Consider the following 12,179-nt stretch of genomic DNA (forward strand, 5'->3'; position numbering starts at 1 on the left):
AAAATATAAATGCATTGCTTACATATGCTGGCAAAGAGTTCAAGGGTGGGTGTGACATTTTGTTGTTTTGTACATCATCACAAGAGGATCCTGATGGTCTTATGTATGCTAACCTGAGAAACTGTAACTCAGTTGACAGCAATACTAATACTCTAGACCCTGTTAGAGTCTGCTTTTGATTACAGCATAATAATTAAAACATATTTTGTTATGAAAGTCCATGTAAACATTCATACATCCACACAAGTGGGCCTAATTTTGACCCCAGATGCATAATTTGAATAAACTTGATAGGGACTATCTGATGTAACATAACAAATATTACACCCAAGGGCCCTGTCTATTAAGAAGAAAATGTGTGTTGTTAATTTTGCTAGAAGTCTATATTAAAAGTGGGGCATCTAGTAACAAGACAGTTGAATTATCAGGACATATTTTGAATACACTTTGCAGGGTACCACAATTTGATGCTCCCAACCAAATATAATTGAATTAAGGTTTTACAGAAAAAAAATTATAATTTAAAAAATCCTTTAATGGGAGCCATGTTCTTATCAAATAAAAGACAAGAACAATTTCAACAACGCTCATAGTGGATCAACCAAGAAACAGTCCCTTAAGTTTTGTGAAATTCTGCCCAACAGTTCAGGAGGATATATTTGTTTAAGTTAACAGACGCACACATGCACGGACCAACTATGGAAATCACACTATCCAAATAGCCCCCTTTGACCACATTGAGCTCAGGTAAGCTAATAAAAACAGGCATCTACATGTGCAAATACATTTAACCCTTTGCATGCTGGGAAATTTGTCATCTGCTAAAATGTCGTCTGCTGAATTTCAAAAATTAGCATTTTCTTCGATTTTTTTCAAAGAATATTATCAGAATAGCAAACAGTTTGGATCCTGATGAGACGCCACGTTCTGTGGCGTCTCATCTGGATCCAAACTGTTTGCAAAGGCCTTCAAAATTCGGTTCCAGCGCTTAAAGGGTTAAATTTCCTGTTAATATACAATGGCTAATATGTTATGTACATATAAAATAATAGATTAATTGTTTGTAAACATGTGCATTTCTGTGAAATAGAGCTGGCATGCCCCTTTAATAGAAAGTGATACAATTCAATATATAATTACTGTCAGACAACTGTTTATGGAACACTGTGTCTGCCACTTATTTGTTATTTTATAAAACTGAGAAATGAATAATGCAACATTTATTTCACATCAGGATATTTGACATTATCTTTAAGAATCCAATGCTGCCACATTTGAGCTTTGTTCTGGGAAAACTTTGCATGTGCGTAAAGTGTCATCACAGATTAGCCTGTGCAGTCCGCACAGGCTTATCAGGGACGACACTTTCCACCTAGACTGAGTGTTCAATCATTCAGCATCAATCACACTGGATAAGAAAATTAGAATTGAACGTGATGCTGCGTCTCTAATGCAATATGACTTCACTCAACCTGATCTTGAATGATACAAGTTCTCAGAAGACCATACTAGTTTAATATCCTCTATCATATCCAGTAGTTTTACACTAAAACCTTATTCATGAATGCACTCCATGTTAAGGGCTGTTGTTGAAATGGGCTGCATCATGCAAAAATGGGTAAATGATAAATGGCGCAAGTGTAGCTCCAGACCAGCCGATGAAATTGCGCAGGCTGGGCAGAAGCTATCATGTCTGGTGTAAAGTCAAACAAGGTTTAATGGTCTCATAAGTGGAGAGCGTAGCTTCTGATCAGACTTTGCAAAGGTGCAGGCTTGTCTGAAGCTACACTGGCCACAGCAAAGGTGCAGGCTTGTCTGAAGCTACGCTGGCCACAGCAAAGGTGCAGGCTTGTCTGAAGCTACGCTGGCCACATATGGTATAGACTTCTGATTAGACTGTGCAAAGGTGCAGGCTTGTCTGTAGCTACGCTGGCCACATATGGTATAGGACATCTGATCAGACTGTGCAAAGGTGCAGGCTTGTCTGTAGCTACGCTGGCCACATATGGTATAGGACTTCTGATCAGACTGTGTAAAGTTGTAGGCTTGTCTGTAGCTACGCTGGCCACATATGGTATAGGACTTCTGATCAGACTGTGCAAAGGTGTAGGCTTGTCTGTAGCTACGCTGGCCACATATGGTATAGGACTTCTGATCAGACTGTGCAAAGGTGCAGGCTTGTCTGTAGCTACACTGGCCACATATGGTATAGGACTTCTGATCAGACTGTGCAAAGGTGTAGGCTTGTCTGTAGCTACGCTGGCCATATATGGTATAGGACTTCAGGCTTGTCTGTAGCTACGCTGGCCACATATGGTATATGACTTCTAATCAGACTGTGTAAAGGCGTAGGCTTGTCTGAAGCTATGCTGGCCACATATGGTATAGGACTTCAGGCTTGTCTGTAGCTACGCTGGCCACATATGGTATAGGACTTCAGGCTTGTCTGAAGCTACGCTGGCCACATATGGTATAGGACTTCTGATCAGACTGTGCAATGGTGCAGGCTTGTCTGTAGCTACGCTGGCCACATATGGTATAGGACTTCAGGCTTGTCTGTAGCTACGCTGGCCACATATGGTATAGGACTTCAGGCTTGTCTGTAGCTACGCTGGCCACATATGGTATAGGACTTCAGGCTTGTCTGTAGCTACGCTGGCCACATATGGTATAGGACTTCAGGCTTGTCTGAAGCTACGCTGGCCACATATGGTATTGGACTTCTGATCAGACTGTACAAAGGCGCAGGCTTGTCTGAAGCTACGCTGGCCACATATGGTATAGGACATCTGATCAGACTGTACAAAGGCGCAGGCTTGTCTGAAGCCACGCTGGCCACATATGGTATAGGACTTATTTCTGACTGATGGGGCTCACTCAAATTATGTTTGTTAACTGATGCTTAAATTTAAACAAAAGATACAATGTGATAGAAGAATATTTAAATTGAGCTTTCATTCAACAACAAACAGTTAAAAGATTTCCACTGTATTTTATATATGTTCAGAACACACATTTTCTTCTAGGGTATCAATTTTGTTTTGTTCTTGCATCAAAAAATAAGACAGAAAGTTGTTTTGTTTTTTCTTCTCAACTTAACAACAGAATCATCTGCCTTATTTGTTGTTGTTTGTTGCACTTTTACTTCCAACTGTAAATACATGCATCTTATCCATTACCATGAGTGTAATTACATTTAAATCCATATTTCTCTACTTTTAAACTCTGTTAAGAATAATATCATTCGGTATTCATGTGTGTTCTGTACAAAATTTATCATTTTTAGTCAATCATGACATCAAATTACATTAAACATAAGATAATCACCTATTCAAACCTATCATTATATGGTAATTGATTTTTTTAGCACAATTCAGAATTGTCAATGTTACACAATCACTGGTTTGTGAATATAAGTACGACATCAACCATATGTAAGTTTAATTAAGTATGTATGTCTCAAATGTCAATAAAAATACAAATAATAATATGTTTCTTCCTTGCATATGTTTATCAAAGTTGATGTTACATAATTGAGTTAACTTGAAACAAGAGATGTGTTTGTCAGAAACACAATGCCCCCTATTGCGCCACTTTGAATCCATATTATTTGACCTTTGACCTTGAAGGATGACCTTGACCTTTCACCACTCAAAATGTGCAGCTCCATGAGATACGCATGCATGCCAAATATGGAATTGCTATATTCAATATTGCAAAATTTGACCTTTTAACTTGACCTTGAAGTATGACCTTGACCTTTCACCACTCAAAAATGTGCAGCTCCATGAGATACGCATGCATTTTAAATATCTAGTTGCTATCTTAAATATTGCAAAATTTGACCTTTGACCTTGATGGATGACCTTGACCTTTCACCACTCAAAATGAGCAGCTCCATGAGATACACATGCATGCCAAATATCAAGTTGCTATTTTCAATATTAAAAAATTATGGCCAATGTTAAAGTTTTTGAACAGACGGAATATTTGACATTTGACCTTGAAGAATGACCTTGATTTTCAACTTTCACCACTCAAAATGTTCAGCTCCATGAGATACAAAAGCATGCCAAATATCAAGTTGCTATCTTTTATAGTGAAAAAGTTATGGCCAATGTTAAAGTTTTGGGACGGCGAAATATTTGACATTTGACCTTGAAGGATGACCTTGACCTTCACCTTTCACCACTCAAAATGTTCAGCTCCAGGAGATACACATGCATGCCAAATATCAAGTTGCTATCTTCAATAGTGAAAAAATTATGGTCGATGTTAAAGTTTTCAGACGGACAGACAGACGCCATATATTAGACATTTGACCTTGAAGGATGACCTTGACCTTCACCTTTCACCACTCAAAATGTGCAGCTCCATGAGATGCACATGCATGCCAAATATCAAGTTGCTATGTTAAATATTGAAAAAGTTATGACCATTAAAGTTTTCAGACGGATGGACAGACATACTGACTGACTGACGGACAGTTCAATTGCTATATGCCACCCTACCCGGGGCATAAAAATTTAATTTAGCCAGAAATTTATTTTGCAGTATTTGGAGCATTCAAGTACCACAGTTATTTGTTTGGATGATGACTAAGATCAGATTGTGAGAAACCCTCATTCACTCTAGAAAGTATAAACTTTTATAATTTTTCTTCAATTTCATAATAAGTTTATACTCGTGCAGGGCTTAACATTAACCAAACAAGATGCGTTTGTGAAACACAATGTCCCCCTATATGACGTTTGACCTTGTAGGATGACCTTGACCTTGACCCTTCACCACTCAAAATGTGCAGCTCCATGAGATACACATGCATTTCAAATATAAAATTGCTAGCTTCAATATTGCAGAAGTGACATTACATGAGCGATTTTGACCCATATATTTGACCTTGAAGGATGACCTTGACCTTTCACCACTAAAAATTTGCAGCTCCATGAGATACACAAGCATGCCAAATATATAGTTGCTATCTTCAATATTGCAAAAGTATTCATAAAATTAGCGATTTGGGCCACATATATTTGACCTCTGACCTTGAAGGATGACCTTGACCTTGACCTTTTACCACTCAAAATGTGCAGCTCCATGAGATACACATGCATGCCAAATATCAAGTTGCTATCTTGAATATTGAAATACTGCAAAAGTGTACATTAAATGAGCGATTCTGACCCATATATTTGACCTTTGACCTTGAAGGATGACCTTGACCTTGACTTTTCACCACTCAAAATGTGCAGCTCCATGAGATACATATGCATGCCAAATATCAAGTTGCTATCTTCAATATTGCAAAAGTTATTGCAAATGTTAAAGTTGGAACAAACCAACCAACCAACCAACAGACAGGGCAAAAACAATATGTCCCCCACTACTATAGTGGGGGACATAAAAACCAACTTGCCCTACCGGGCAAGTACATAGAAAATCTACTTGCCCTGAACGTAAAGCTACTTGCCCAAACATGAAATATCACATTAACTGTAAACCTGATATTTTTTAATAAAGGTAAAAATGATACACCACAAAACCTTTTTTATTTTTGCACATTTAACAAAATGATTACAGCATCTAAAGTCTAAATTAAATGCACTTTTGTTTTTTTTGGCACTTACCCGGGCGGACGACTAGATTATAAAATAACTTGCCCGGACCCAACTTTTACTTGCCAGGGGCAATAGCACAACCGTTAATGTTGAGCCCTGTCGTGTTTGCATTTTTTAATCATTATGCAGAAACTCAGAACATTGACACTTGAGTGTGTTATGAGGGGTATATACGCCAAACAGAAACCACTTAGTGTATATCTGTGAAATGCCAAAGGCACACATTAACATCTGTGACTACATTAATTATGGTGGTCATCTAAAAAAAGAAAGTAGTACAAATGTTTGAATGACATCGTAACTCTCATACCTCAGCTTCAGAAACTCAACATGGGCTGTCCGTTGTAGTGGCAGCCATTGTGTGAATACAATTTTTGTCACTGTGACCTTGACCTTTGACCTAGTGACCTGAAAATCGATAGGGGTCATCTGCGGGTCACGATCAATGTACCTATGAAGTGTCATGATCCTAGGCAAAAGCGTTCTTGAGTTATCATCCAAAAATCATTTTACTATTTCGGATCACCATGACCTTGACCTTTGACCTTGTGACCTCAAAATCAATAGGGGTCATCTGCAAGTCATGATCAATCTACCTATGAAGTTTCATGATCCTAGGCGTATGCGTTCTTGAGTTATCATTCGAAAACCATTTTACTATTTCGGGTCACCGTGACCTTGACCTTTGACCTAGTGACCTCAAAATCAATAGGGGTCATCTGCGAGTCATGATCAATCTACCCATGAAGTTTCATGATCCTAGGCGTATGCGTTCTTGAGTTATCATCCTAAAACCATTTTACTATTTCGGGTCACCGTGACCTTGACCTTTGACCTAGTGACCTCAAAATCAATAGGGGTCCTCTGCAAGTTATGATCAATCTACCCATGAAGTTTCATGATCATAGGCGAATGCGTTCTTGAGTAATCATCCGAAAACCATTTTACTATTTTGGGTCACCGTGACCTTGGCCTTTGACCTAGTGACCTCAATATCAATAGGGGTCATCTGCGAGTCATGATCAATCTACCCATGAAGTTTCATGATCCTAGGCGTATGCGTTCTTGAGTTATCATCCGGAAACCATTTTACTATTTCGGGTCACCGTGACCTTGACCTTTGACCTAGTGACCTGAAAATCAATAGGGGTCATCTGCAAGTCATGATCAATCTACCAATGAAGTTTTAGGATCCTAGGTGTATGCGTTCTTGAGTTATCATTCAAAAACCATTTTACTATTTCTGGTCACTGTGACCTTGACCTTTGACCTAGTGACCTCAAAATCAATAGGGGTCATCTGTGAGTTATGATCAATGTACCTATGAAGTTTCATGATCCTAGGCCCAAGCGTTCTTGAGTTATTGTCTGACAACCACCTGGTGGACGGACCGACAGACCGACCGACAGACCGACCGACAGACCGACATGAGCAAAGCAATATACCCCCTCTTCTTCGAAGGGGGGCATAAAAATAAATATATTAGCCTATTCTTACTTTACATAATTAAATGTTACGAATATTACAGGACAATCCTTTATTAGCAATTGTATTCTAACTTCACAAATAATATTGAGTAACACATCTCATTTTGAAATATAAGATACTTATGCACCGTAGGGTACAAATGCTGAGGAACATATTGACACTAAAGTGAATGATTTATTATTATTGATGTCAATAAATAAAACATATGATCTTATAAAATGTTTGCAGTTCAATATAATATGGCATATCCATGACAACCTAAACTTGGAAAAAATCAGGTGAATCTATGGTTGTATTCAACAAGAGATGTGTTTGTCAGAAACACAATGCCCCCTACTGCGCCGCTTTGAATTAAAAAAAAATTGATTACTGTGAAATCATTTATTTTCGCCAGCACGAAATTTTGTCATTTTTATAAAAATGACATTTTCGTCAGCACTTAAATTCACCAATTCCTGACTTTGAAAAAAAATGCTTCAGTCAATATCCGATTTGTTTGTCCGAAATATATCGCGGTTGCGAAAAATCGTAGTGGGGAAAGAGGGAGGACACTTGAGAGTCACTTGCAGGAGGTGGGGCCTGTTGTCACATGTCAATATACTAGTCTTTTGTTATCAGGTGATCAGTAATTTGCACCCATTAGTGTATCATCATTATGATTAGCGGATTAGTGGGACCGAATAACCGTTAACGAGTGTTTGAAACCCGGTTTTGAAACAGTGAAGCCAGTTGCCAATTGGTCCTACTCATTTATTATCATGGCCAAACTAATAACAATATTACCTTTATCGGCGAAAATTAGAAAAGGTGCGAAGAATATTGGTAAAAATTAGTGTTAGCAAACTGTTGGGTCAGTTTTCAATAAAGTTTCAAGAGTTTTGCATCGTAAATATTTGATCACTTTAAGTACAATAATTTTCGGAAGTGTAAAATTAACAGTGCATTATGGAACAGCGGTTTCATAGGGCAAAATTCAGATTTAATTGTAACAACCAATGGACGAGTTAGTTTAAATAAGATTGAATGCAATAGGATACAAAGCAATGTTTTATTGCGTCATACTCAGTAATTCGAAACACGTGCTTTCTGGGGATTTCCTGGAAATCGCGCAAAAATAAAAGTGAATTTTTTAAAACAATTTCCCTAGGTTTGGATGGAACTAATCGTCATGATTGCTAATTTCTCTTTACCTGTTACGTTTTCAATTGCTACAAGTAACAAGTATTTGAAACATGTATCGTAAACTTGTAAAAGATGTCAATGATTAAACAATCCATAGCCCATAAAACGAAGCACAAGCTATTTTTACACCTGTATTGTAGCTAAACGCAAACAACCAAACACAAATCAAAACGTTCTGTATTTATTTGTAATCAATGCGGAGAAAGTATACGGTAAGTATATACATCACCATCTTTTAATTGTGTTTTTTATCTTTGATCCAGATCTAATCCGGTGCGTGGAGGCTGCATATGTATAATCTTCTGCAACAACACTGAAAAACACAATACACACAATGGGTAATAAAGTTGTTAACATTACATTACTTATCATTACAATTCTACCTAAACGAAGTCAACGCAGTCAATACAGCTGTGCTGCTTTCGCGTTTTAGAGCAATGTCACGTGTCAGTTAAGTACACTGTGTAATCTACACCCTTTTGTGTCAAAACCGGATTTATCTTGATTACGTAACAGACGGAGTATGTATGCGTGGATTACGTTGGATTTTAGTGCATCATGCCATTGGTAATTCAGTCTTAATTTGTTCAAATATGGGACATAATTGTTCGTTAGGATCTTGAATTTGTCAATCAGTCGACTGACGAACCATACAAAAATTAATGCCTGACGATATATAATGGTTTCACAGTATATCCCTTTAAAAAATATTACTTCCCTTGTGAAAATGATCTGTACCTGCTTAATGACATAAAATAGAAATTATCTCCCTTTAAAGCCTGTTAAAGTTTTCGGACGGACGCAAAGACGGACTGACAGTTCAACTGCTATATGCCATCCTACCGGGGGCATAAAAATGTGTTTATGGGAATCTATGGTTGTATTCAAAAATGTGTTTATAGGAATTTATGGTTGTATTCAAATATGTATTTATGGGAATCTATGGTTGTATTCAAAAACATGTTTATGGGAATCTATGGTTGTTTTCAAAAACGTGTTTATGAGAATCTATGGTTGTATTCAAAAACGTGTTTATGAAAATCTATGGGTTTTTTCAAAAACATATTTATGTGAATCTATGGATGTATTCAAAAACATGTATAGAAAAATTGTATACAGAGCTTTAGTTCACTCGTAGCGGCTGCTGTAAAAGAGCACATTTTGAATTGTTCCTAAGTGAATATTTAAAAGTGTTCCAGTGTGGTTATCAATTCATTGGCATGTATTGCAAAGATAATTGCCCTCTCTTGACACACAAAATTAATTAAGGAGTCACATGGAAGAAATCTACCAAAATTCTACACTAATTAAAAAGTAACTATGTTCCAAAAGAAAATAACACCAAATATACACCAAAGTGAGTTTTTATAAGAATTATTTGGCTTTAATATCAGCAACGATTATCCTAGATTTGAACTATAAAGGTAACCAAGAAACATGTGTGCTGTGATTGAAATGACATAGCTGAGAAATATGTTTGCAATGGCACAGGTGATAAACATGATTGTAATGATACGGGTGATAAACATGATTGAACAGCCAAAGCTGATAATTGTGATTGAAATAACACCGATGATTAATGTGATTGAAATGCCACATATGATAATGTGATTGCTAATAAATGTTATTGAAATGACACAGGTGATAAATGTGATTGAAATGAATCCGCTGATACACATTGAAATGACACAGCTGATAAACATTATTGAAATGGTACAGATGATTTACATTATTGAAATGACAGAGCTGATAAACATTATTGAAATGACAGAGCTGATAATCATTATTGAAATGACACAGCTGATAAACATTATTGAAATGCCACAGCTGATAAACATTATTGAAATGACAGAGCTGATAAACATTATTGAAATGACACAGCTGATAAACATTATTGAAATGACACAGCTGATAAACATTATTGAAATGACAGAGCTGATTAATGTGATTGATATGAAACAGCTAAATAATGTGATTGATATGACACAGCTGAGAAACATTATTGATATGTGACACAGCTGAGAAACAGTATTGAAATGACACAGGTGATAAATGTGATTGAAATGATTCAGCTGATACACATTGAAATGACACAGCTGATAAACATTATTGAAATGGTACAGATGATTTACATAATTGAAATGACAGAGCTGATAAACATTATTGAAATGACAGAGCTGATAATCATTATTGAAATGACACAGCTGATAAACATTATTGAAATGCCACAGCTGATAAACATTATTGAAATGACAGAGCTGATAAACATTATTGAAATGACACAGCTGATAAACATTATTGAAATGACACAGCTGATAAACATTATTGAAATGACACAGCTGATAAACATTATTGAAATGACAGAGCTGACAAACATTATTGAAATGACACAGCTGATAAACATTATTGAAATGACACAGCTGATAAACATTATTAAAAAGACAGAGCTGATAAACATTATTGAAATGACATGGCTGATAAACATTATTGAAATGACATAGTTGATAATCAAAATTGTAATGCCAGAGCTGAAAAACAGTATTGAAATGACGGAGCTTATAACATTATTGAAATGACAGAGCTGATAAACATTATTGAAATGACAGCTGATAAACATTATTGAAATGCCACAGCTGATAAACATTATTGAAATGCCAGAGCTGATAAACATTATTGAAATGACACAGCTGATAAACATTATTGAAATGAAACAGTTGATAAACATTATTGAAATTACAGAGTTGATAAATATGATTGAAATGACAAAGCTGATAAACATTATTGAAATGGTACAGATGATTTATATTATTGAAATGACAGAGCTGATAAACATTTTTGAAATGACAGAGCTGATAATAATTATTGAAATGACACAGCTGATAAACATTATTGAAATGCCACAGCTGATAAACATAATTGAAATGACATGGCTGATAATCATTATTGAAATGAAAGCTGATAATCATTATAGAAATGACAGAGCTGATCAATATTATTGAAATGACACAGATGATAAACATTATTGAAATTACAGAGTTGATACATATGACTGAAATGACAAAGCTGAAAAAAGTATTGAAATGACACAAGTGATAAACATTATTGAAATGACACAGCTGATGAACATTATTGAAATGATAGAGCTGATATTAATGAAATGACAGATCTGATATTCTTGAAATGACAAAATGACAGAGCTGATAAATATTATAGAAATAATGAAAAGCACAGCTGATAAACATTGTTGAAATGACAGAGCTGATAAATATGATTAAAATGACAGAGCTGAAAAACAGTATTAAAATGGCACAGGTGATATCATTGAAATGACACGGCTGATAAACATTATTGAACTGACAGCTGATAATCATTATTGAAATGAAAGAGCAGATAAATATTATTGAAATGACAAAGCAGATAAACATTATTGAAATGACAGAGTTGATAAATATGATTGAAATGACACAGGAAAAATCATTATTGAAATGACAGAGCTTATGATAATATTATTGAAATGGCAGAGCTAATAAACATTATTGAAATGACAGAGCTGATAAATATAATTAAAATGACAGAGCTGATAAATATGATTGATATGACACAGCTTATAAATATGATTGATATGACACAGCTTATAAACATTTTTGATATGACACAGCTGAAAAATGTGATTGGTATGACACAGCTGATAAATATGATTGATATGATACAGCTGAGAAACATTATTTATACGACACAGCTGAGAAATGTGATTGAATTGACACAGCTGATTAAGATGATTGAATTGACACAGCTGATAAACATGATTCAAATGACACAGCTGATAAACATTATTGAAATAACACAGCTGATAAACATTATTGAAATGACACAGCTGATGAACAAAATTAA

Source organism: Dreissena polymorpha, chromosome 13, assembly GCF_020536995.1.
Source record: "Dreissena polymorpha isolate Duluth1 chromosome 13, UMN_Dpol_1.0, whole genome shotgun sequence".
Taxonomy (NCBI): domain Eukaryota; kingdom Metazoa; phylum Mollusca; class Bivalvia; order Myida; family Dreissenidae; genus Dreissena; species Dreissena polymorpha.